The sequence below is a fragment of the Apodemus sylvaticus genome, chromosome 4, assembly GCF_947179515.1.
Source record: "Apodemus sylvaticus chromosome 4, mApoSyl1.1, whole genome shotgun sequence".
Taxonomy (NCBI): Eukaryota; Metazoa; Chordata; class Mammalia; order Rodentia; family Muridae; genus Apodemus; species Apodemus sylvaticus.
The window spans coordinates 139,670,438-139,680,430 of NC_067475.1; the positions used below are offsets into that span (position 1 = coordinate 139,670,438).

A 9,993-nucleotide genomic window follows, 5' to 3' on the forward strand; every position below is an offset into this window, starting at 1 on the left:
ACTCACTGGTCACGTCATTAGCAAGAAGTCGGCCTTCAGTGGATGCTGGTCTGCTCACCTAAAGCCTGGACTTCCCTGTGTCCTGAACTGTGCATATTAAATTTACATTCTTTACCAATGACTCCCTGTGAACTGCTGTGCTATGCCTAGACCTCAGCTCGTGAGCCACCCCCTCTACACTGGAGAGACACTCATTGTGTCATAGGGAAAGGATATCACCTTTTTCCTTTACTGCATATCGAGAGAGCTGTCCGAAGGACGCGTCACTGTTTGTACAAGCTAAGGTTATTTAAGAGGTTTCCAGTTTTCTAACTAACTATGTGTACACACACACACACACACACACACGGATCAGTATGTTGCAGATCCCACGGGGTGTACGTGTGTGTGTGTGTGTGTGTGTGTGTACACATAGTTAGTTAGATACATTGTATTCTCTCCTCTCTTCCTTTCCTTTCTCTATTTTCTTTTCCTTTCCCATCTTTTTCTTTTCTTCCCTTTCTGTAAGCAACTAGTACAATTTTTTCACTGCTAGTAAAACACACAGTTGATTTTTCAAGATGTAATTTTTATATGACATATACTAACTAACTTAATTAGTTCTGGGAGCTTTTATAAGTGTCTTCCTTTTTTTAAAAAAAGTTTTTAATATTTTTTAAATTATATAAATGCCTGTCTGGGGACGGGGGTGTGTGTGTGTGTGTGTGTGTGTGTGTGTGTGTGTGTGTGTGTGTGTGCACAAAAGCATGTAGTGCCTGAAGAGGCCAGTAGGGGGCGCCAGGTGTCCTGGAGCTGATGTTTGTAAGCTGCCCTGCATTAGGGCTGGGAGCTAAACTCTGCAAAAGCAGTGTGTTCTCTTCGCCACGGAGCCATCTTTCCAGCCGTCCCTTCAATCTTTCTGTGTAACAGTCGTCTGTTAAGGGAAACAGTTTCCATTTCTTCCTCACTTCCCATGCCTTGTATACCTCCCCCTTGCCTCATCCCATTTATTGCCTTCGGTACAGTGAGGGGATCTCAGCCTTCCTAACGCTGCCACCACATAACTCGATTCCTCGTGCTGTGGTGACCCCAACCATAAAATTATCCCATTGCTACTTCATAACTGTAGTTGTGGTACTGTTACGAATCATAATGTATCTGATATGCAGGGTATCTGATTGGCGACCCCAAGGGGGTCACAGCCCACAAATTGAGAACCAGTGTAGTAGGTTTGATGACAGTGGATAGTCTGTCTTCTGGTTGTTCTCAGGAAAACATTGTTTTATCATGAAGTAGAACATTAACTGCGGGATCTTCGTAGATCCACTTAATAATATTAAGTGGTTCACTTCTGTCCCCTGCTAAAGTGGACGGAGCCTGGAACTCGGAGCCAAATACACCCTTCCCCTATGCTGTGCATTTTATCACAGCCACAGAAAACACTTAAGACACTTATTCAGTATGAAAGATTCTAGTATATACCAGAATTCTCACCGTGAATAGATGCTGAGTTTTACCAAATGAGTCTTCTTCATCTGCTAATCTGATCAAATGATTTTTATTATATAAGAGGCTGTGTGTAGTGGGCTACACTTATATTCCTGGTGTACATTCTACTTTGTCACGACATACTATCTCTTTGTGTACTGCTAAATTAGATATTCCTTTACTTAGCTGGGGGTTCTGCAGTTATATCCAGGAAGGAGACTGGTCCATAGGTGTCTTGGGGTGAGGTTTCACACCTAGCTCAGGCTGACCTAGGATTCACTGTGTAGCAGGCTGGCCTTGGACTTGCTGCAACGCCTCGGTCTACTGTCTTCTAGCAGTCTAGAGAGTCTGTCAGTTCCTAGAGAGACCTTTACTTTTTTCCTCTTCTATCATTTCATAAGAGACTATCACGGTGCCTCCTCACTCAGGAGAGACGGAATAAAGGCCTAAAGGGAGATCTTGAGCCGAGAACTCGTGATGGATTTATTTGACGCCCATTTTCACTAACCCGAAGACATGACATCGACATTCAAAAGCATCCCCACCACTTACCAGTGTGGTGGCTTTCCAGTGAAGGCATGGATACGTGATGGCCTCAAGGCAATTCGACAGAACTGGGATCATCTTGGGAAGGTCTGCCCCACCCCACCCCTAAGCCTGTGCTGCTCTGGACTGGCAGTTGTCTCAGGCTAGCTCCCTGTCCAGGTCCCTCGATGCCAGATTGGTTGTAGTCTCAGGCTTGCCTTTTTCAGGGAATGTTGGCCTGCTAACCATTCAGATGTTCACAGGTCAGAACCCTGAGCATAGGCATAGCCTCTCTCCTCTCTGCCACCTACTGACGCATATGTGGCACAGCAGCCACACCCACAACCCCTCTAGGAACAAGGCCAATAATTTCGGGAACCCATCAGAACTTGATGGAAAGTAAGACCCTGTTCCTGAAGACATTGCATAGTTTGTGGTCACAGGACTTGGAGAAATCAAGTTGTTACTGACCAGGAACCTCCTTCCTGCTGAATAGCATAGAAGGTATTATGTAGGCTGGGGTGAAAATATCATCAGTAGATTTACTCAGCAAACTAAAATAATAGGGCCAACCTGGCAAGACCCACCCCATGGGTACAACAGTCCCACGAGTGTGACTGAAGTGGCTGTGCTGGCGAGGTTTACGTCAGCTTGACACAAGCTAGAGTGTTTGGAGAGGAGGGTGCCTAGATTAAGGCAAACCTTCCATGAGATCCAGCTGGAGGGCATTTTCTTAATTAGTGATTGATGCGGACACAGCCCATTGCAGATGGTGCCATCCATGGGCTGGTGGTTCTGGGTTCTATAATAAAGCAGGCTGAGCAAGCCATGAGGAGCAGGCCAGGGAGCAGCACCCCTCCACAGCTTCTGCATCCAGGTTCGTGACCTGTTAGGGCTTCTGCCTTGGCTTCCATCTTAGAGTTTTCATTGCTGTGAAGAGTCACCGTGACCAAGATAATTCCTATAACTGGCAACATGTCATTGAGGCTGGCTTACAGGTTCTGAGATTCAGTCCATTATCATCATGGTGGCATCCAGGCAGGCGTGGTCATTGAGGAGCTGAGAGCTTGACACCTTGTTCCAAAAACAAACAGGAAAATATTGGCTTCAGGGCAATTAGAAGGGTCTCAAAGCCCACCCCCTCAGTGACACACTTACTCTGACGAGGCCACACCTCCTAATAGTGCCACTCACTCCCTGGGTCAAGCATATTCAAGCCACCACAGCTTCCCTCCATGGACTGTGATTCAAGATATGGAAGCCAAACAAAACCTTTCCTCTCCCAATTGCTTTTGGTTATGCTATTTTATCATAATACGTTAATCCTAGCTAAGACAGTACCAACTGCTTTCCAATTGGATTTAAGCCCACTCTACAAGAAGAAACATATGCCTTGCATTGCAAGTCTGACCAAGAACTCGTGGCTGGGGTGCTCACAGCCCTCAAGGGTGAGCCTACTACTGCTATTTTCTAAATGGGCACAACCTCAAACTTCCCGACGTCTAAGGGCTGATGGCTTCTGGAGGAAAGAGAGCCACTTTCTTTAAGGAGTGATCCCTGGTAGGTTGACCCACACTTATGAGTACAGGGCAGCATAGACTGTGCTGGATAAGCTATGTAAAGGAGCTATAATATTGAGAATGGGAGGGTGAGGGTTTTCTGGGAGGAATTAAGGGGGAAAATGGGAGTGATTATGAGCAAAATGCATTCTATGCATGTGTTAATGATTAATAAAATATTGCTTGATAATTGATAAAATAATGATATATTATTTAGAAAGAGCAAGTGTGATGTGACGGGGGAAATGCCACTGAGAAGTTAAGAGACCTGAGTTTGCTACTTACTAACTGTGAACTGTTGGTTTCTTGGGATGTAACGTAGGAACTGCAGCATGCTGAGGAAGACCGTGTGTGGGAGCAGGACCCAGTAATAGCACCCGCGGGTGGAACAGACCCTGAAATCCCAAGCACCGAAGGGCCTTCTTGCCTTTCCACCCTGAGGCTTCAAGAGCACCTAACAGATTCCCTCTCTCCTTGTCTGGTGCCCAGCATAAGCCAGATACTGTTCTAAATGCCGTTCAGCGTAAGACAAACAAAAAATGAATTCTCGCCACTGGGATGTGTGGAGATGATGCGAACCTCTTCCCCTGGAGTTTTTAAGATGATTGTCTGTTCAAGATCATAGCAGGAGGGGCGGGCAGGTGGCTCAGCAGGTAAGGGCGCTTGTGGCCCAGCCTGACGACCCGAGTTTCATCCCTGGAACTCACATAGTGGAAAGAGAGGTCTGACTTCTGAAAGTTGTCCTGTGAACACCACACACACACACACACACACACACACACACACACACAGATGCATTTACAAACTAAACAAATGTAATCAATTAAAAATTAAAAACATTAAAAGATTACCTCTGCTCACTTATTCTCTGGGTGACTTCTTTTTAGCTATATTCAAATGTATTTATACATAGCTCAGAAAGTATTATATGATAATTTAATATATATGGTAATGCATAATGATTAGGTCACAGCAACTAACATATTCATCTCCTTAAAACATTTACCATTCTAAGTATTTGGAGTTTCCTTTCTTCTGATTATTTCGAAATCTATAGTAGATGGATGTAAACTGTAACTATGTTACTAAGCTACAGAACACAAAACTAATTTCCCCAAATATGTCTTACTGTCCCTTATCTAAGCCTCTCCATCCTCCCTTCCCCCCTTCCCTCTCCGTCTCTAGTGGCCACTACACTTTTCAGTTTCCACAAATAAATGAGAACATCAGAGTGTGGCTGCCTTGGTTCTCTTAATGTGAAGACCTCCTCTTCCACCAACTTGGATACAAACAATAGGGTTTCATTCCTTTCCTGGCTGAGTAGCACACCATTGGTTGGGTCCTTACTTTTGCTGTTGTGAATAGCTTGTGTTCAACCTAGGAATTCGGGTATCACTTTGCTATGATAATTTAGGTAGGTTACAGAGGGATTGCAGGGAAGGGCAGTTTCTGTGGATTAGCTACACTGTTTTCCATAGCGTGTATATTGACTTATGGTTCCACCAAAGCTTTTAGACAGCTCTGTCTTACAGCCTAGTCCACCTCTGTGACATTTGTCTTTTATAATAGCGATCTGTCTTAGTCGGCCATCTCATTGCTGTGAAGAGAAACCGCGGTCATGACAGCTCTTATAAAGGAAAGCATTTCAGTGGAGCTGGCTTGCAGTTCCCGAGGTTCAGTCCATCGCCGCGGCGGGAAATGGCAGCATCCAGGCAGATATGGTGCTGGAGAGGGAGCTGAGAGGCCTACTTCTGAATCTGCAAGCAGCAGGAAGAGAGACTAGAACTAATATCTAATTATAAGTGAGTACATTTCATGTATGTCCTTTTGGGTCTGGGTTACCTCACTCTGGATATTTTCTAGTTCCATCCATTCACCTGCAAAATTCATGATGCCCTTGCTTTTAATAGCTGAGTAGTATTCTGTTGTGTAAATGAACCACATTTTCTTTATTCATTCTTCAGTTAAGGAACATCTAGGTTGTTTCCAGTTTCTGGCTATTATGAATAAAGATGCTATGAACATGGTTGAGCAAGTGTCCTTCTGGGATTGTGGAGCATCTTTTCGGAATATGCCCAGGAGTAAAATATCTGGATCCTGAGGGAGAACTATCCCTAATTTTTTAAGAAATCACCAAATTGATTTCTAGAGTGGTTGTACAAATTTGCACTTCCACCAGCAATGCAAGAGTCTTCCCCTTGCTCCACATCCTCTACAGCATCTGTTGTCCTTTGATGTCAAAGGACAGCATATCTTAGCCATCTGATGGGTGTAAAGTGGAATCTCAGAATCGGTTTGATTTGCATTTTCCTGATGACTAAGGACCTTGAACAGTTCGTTAAGTGTTTCTCAGTCATTAGATACTCCTTTGTTGGGAATTTTCTGTTTAGCTCTGTACATTTATTTTATTTTATTTTATTTTATTTTATTTTATTTTATTTTTTGGTTTTTTGGATTTGGTTTTTTTTTGAGACAGGGTTTCTCTGTGTAGCCCTCGCTGTCCTGGAACTCACTCTGTAGAACTGGCTGACCTCGAACTCAGAAATCCGCCTGCCTCTGCCTCCCAGAGTACAGGGATTACAGGCGTGTGCCACCACTGCCCGGCTAGTTCTGCATATTTTGAAAGGGTTATTTGGGTTTTTGGTGTCTAGCTTCTTGAATTCTTTATATATTTTGGATATTAGCCCCCCCTATCTGATGTTCAGTTGGTGAAGATTTTTTTTCCCAATTTGTAGGCCGTCGTCTTGCCCTATTGATGGTGTCCTTTGACTTACAGAAGCCTTTCAGTTTCGTGAGCCCATTTATTAATTGTTGCTTTTAGTGCCCGAGCCATTGGTGTTCTGTACAGGAAATTCTCTCCTGTGCCAATGAGTTCAAGGCTATCCCCTATTTTCTGTTCTATTAGATTCAGTTTTTATCTGATTTTACGTTGAGATTTTTGATCCACTTGGACTTGAGTTTTGTGCAAGGTGATAAATACGGAGAAGAGGAGTTATAATGAGAGCTCGAACTCAAACAGGAAAGAAACCTGGAGGCGGGGGCTGATGTAGAGGCCATGAAGGGATGTTGTTTACTGTCCTGCTCACCATGGATTCCTCGGCCTGCTTTATTATATAAGCCAGAATAGCAGCCCAGGGAGGGTTCCAAGCACAATGGCCGAGGCCCTCCCTCATCAGTCACTGATGAAGAAAACGCCCGACAGCCTGATCTTATGCAGGCATTGTCTCAATTAAGCTTCTCTCATAACCCAATTGGGTCAACTTTCACTTAACTCTAGCTTGGGTCAAGTTGTTGTAAAACTGTCCAGCACAGGCGTCATAGCTGGGAAAGACTATTGGTTATTTCTCTCCCTTGAAAGTTTCCATGCTACCTGCAGAAGGATTTTTCAGAACATTGTCACTTGCAACAGAAAAGCAAGTCTTCCTTTCTAATAAAGCTTTCCCACTTCAATAGTCCTCTCCACTAGATCAGGCTGAGTGTGAGTAAAAGTACGTGAACATAATACTGTGGAAAAGTTTGTCTGTAGTTGGCCATAGGTTCTCATTGGCACTCACCACAATCTGTGTAATTACTCCAGCCATGCTGTGTTGGCTGCTGTGCTGGGGTCACTGGGAAACTCAACCCCGTGGTACTCGGGATCCAGAACATCTTCTGCTGATTGAAGTCTGTACCCTGTGGAGATGTTTTAATGGGTTCCTTGAAGCGTATCCTAAGAAATGCTGTCAACATGTATTCTTCCTTGTCAGGCCTCTGTTTTGTTAGGAATACTCTAGAGTTCTGTCTGTCTGCCTGCGGTTTACTGCTGTGTCTCCTGTCTGGTCTCAGATCTGGTGCAGTTATGCTCAACAAAGCAGGGGCAGCTGACTGGGGGGAGTATCATCAACACTGCTCCTCCAGAGGCTGTCCCCCATCAGATAAATCACTAACACAGCCATCAGGTTCTGATACCCTTGCCACCTGCCCACTCACTTGGAAAAACGCAGTCAGCAGAGAGAGCAGAAGGCAATATCCAGTCAGCCACACGGTGATGCCGTGGGGTTTACTGAAACCTCTAGTAGGGAGAGTTTCAAAAGAAGGAGAAGGCTATGATAAAAAGGACAACTTATCCAAAAACTCACATTACAGTATGATTTTTCTAATAACAAAAATAATCTTTGACCTTAATAAAAGTAAAAGATGGCATGATCATGTAAAAATACACTGATGCTAAACCAGACACAAGTGAAAGTTTCATTCTGTAGCTCCCTGCAAGCCCAGGACCGAGGCTAATAAGAACTCTGTGCATTATTTCCCTATTATTGCTTATGGTACATTAGAACATTCCTACAGAGGGCAATGAGAGAGAGCCCATCAATTTACAAAGGTATATATCCTTTATGCACTTACTTCAGACACAGGCACACGTAGCCAAATGAATGCTCTTTAAATGGTAGACGCTTAGAGAGAGCCAGGGATAGTGGTGCGCACTTAGGAGGCAGGAGGATTGCAAGCTCGAGGCCAGTCTACAATACACTGTAAGACTCAGTTTTAGGGGAAAAAAGGTTCTGGGGCCAGTTAGATGGCAGGGTTACTCACTAGTGACTTTTTTTAGGTGATTCTAGGATGTGTCAAGTTGTTACTTAATACAAATGTATCTGTGGAGAACAGATGACTATATTTACATCCTTGTAATGTATATTTACATACAGAGGAAGACCTGAGGTGGGAGGAAAAACTTTTACCATGTATATGTTATAACTTTGGGTTTTTAATCAATGTTAATTTAGTACCTATGAAACAATTTAATTCAAATTTGAATAGAATGTTTTTATCTATAAGTCATTTGAAAATGAGCCTCTTCATGCTATGACATAATTTTATAGTTTTCCTGCCTTTTTAATTAAAAAAAAATTGTTTTGTTTTGTTTTTTCCAAGACAGGATTTCTCTCTGTAACAGCACTACCTGTTCTGGAACTTGCTTTGTAAACCAGGCTGGCCTCTAACTTACAGAGATCCACCTACCTCTGCCTCCTGAGTGCTGGGATTAAAGGCGTGCATTACCATGGCCGGCTATGAAATAATTTTATAGATGTCTGTGTATCGATGCCTGTTTTTCAGAGGGGTCAGGGCAAAGGTCATCATGTCTCAGCACTATTAACTGCTCTCTCATACTTAACTTCAACATAAGGCTTATCACATTACTATGATTTAACAAGTAATCCCTTTCTGAATAACGCAATTATACATAGTTCTCTTGACTTTAAAGTGAGTAGAGGGAATTGCAAGGGGAACAATTTACATTTTATCATGCATCCATGTGCAGCGCACATTTACAAAGGCGCTTAGGTGAATTTTCAAACATGACTGTGCCATCTGAATACCTTATTGTGGGCTCAAATTGTTCACACAAACAGCATGTACCACCATCAAGTGATTCATGTTTATACAGAAAGAAATACTATACAATAAAACAATATCACATTTGCTGACCAAAAGAATAAAAATTAAAAAGGTATCACAATCAAATCAAAGGACTTCTGTCATTACAGAAATGCCATCAGTTGATCCATGGAGGGAAGTTACGTGCTGAATGTCACTTTAGCCAAGTGAAGAAGAATTCAATACAGATACAATACAATAGAGAATAAATAAACCCAGTCTAAATTGGAATCACTGCACGCGCAGCCCTGGATGACTGTCTTCATAAGAGGGGCTTTCCTGCCACACAATAGATTCCTTCTTGTAGAGTTTATTTATATATAAATGGGTTAACATAGACATCTACTTAAACTTGACCAAAGAGTTCTACTTTCATCTTAGATCACCTTTTCATTAAATGATCCTTTCTACATTCAAATATATGTATGCTAAGAAACAGTACAAAATAAAAGGAATTCAAAATCTATAGAAAAACATGGCCTCCCAGCAACAGTTTGTAGGGGATGGAAATATTCTGTTGGTTAAACAGTTCTCATGGAAGTGACTCAGAAATGGCCCAAGACTCTGAGAGCTTTGTGAATTCCCCTGTCTAATCCCTTATAAACCTCCAAATATTTCAGAAGGAGATTAAACTATGAAATTGTAACATCAGACATTGAACAAATGGTGGTTTAATAAAAAACAAAGAGGACTCATCGTAGATAACTGTCTCCAAAGACAGGAAGACACAGAGCAAAACCTTTGTGCACAAGAAAAGAACAAGAGCTTGCAGGTTTGGGGCTATAGATAACCCGGGAAGAAAGGTGGATGGACTTGAAGGAGAATTCTGAAGTTAGAGAATACAACAACTCCTGAGTGGTAGGCTTTTGAGTGTGGTATAGTTAAAATTCAATTGTTAGCAGTTTGTTCAACTTGACTAAGATCTCCACATATCCCTGAGCTGTCAGAACATTGGGCAGTGAAGGAATTAGAGCTATATCTAGAGAGAGGATGGATGTAGAGGCAGGCAGAAGAAAAGTAGTGT

The 9,993-nt window shown here is 42.7% G+C and overlaps 1 non-coding gene across 1 annotated transcript; it reads right to left on the reverse strand.

Annotated features, from left to right (window-relative positions):
- Positions 1–2,221: 2,221 nt before the first annotated feature.
- Positions 2,222–2,353, reverse strand: LOC127683898 (small nucleolar RNA SNORA17). Its single transcript, XR_007977680.1, has one exon. It is a non-coding gene; the product is annotated as a small nucleolar RNA SNORA17 (small nucleolar RNA).
- Between the last annotated feature and the right edge of the window lie 7,640 nt (positions 2,354–9,993).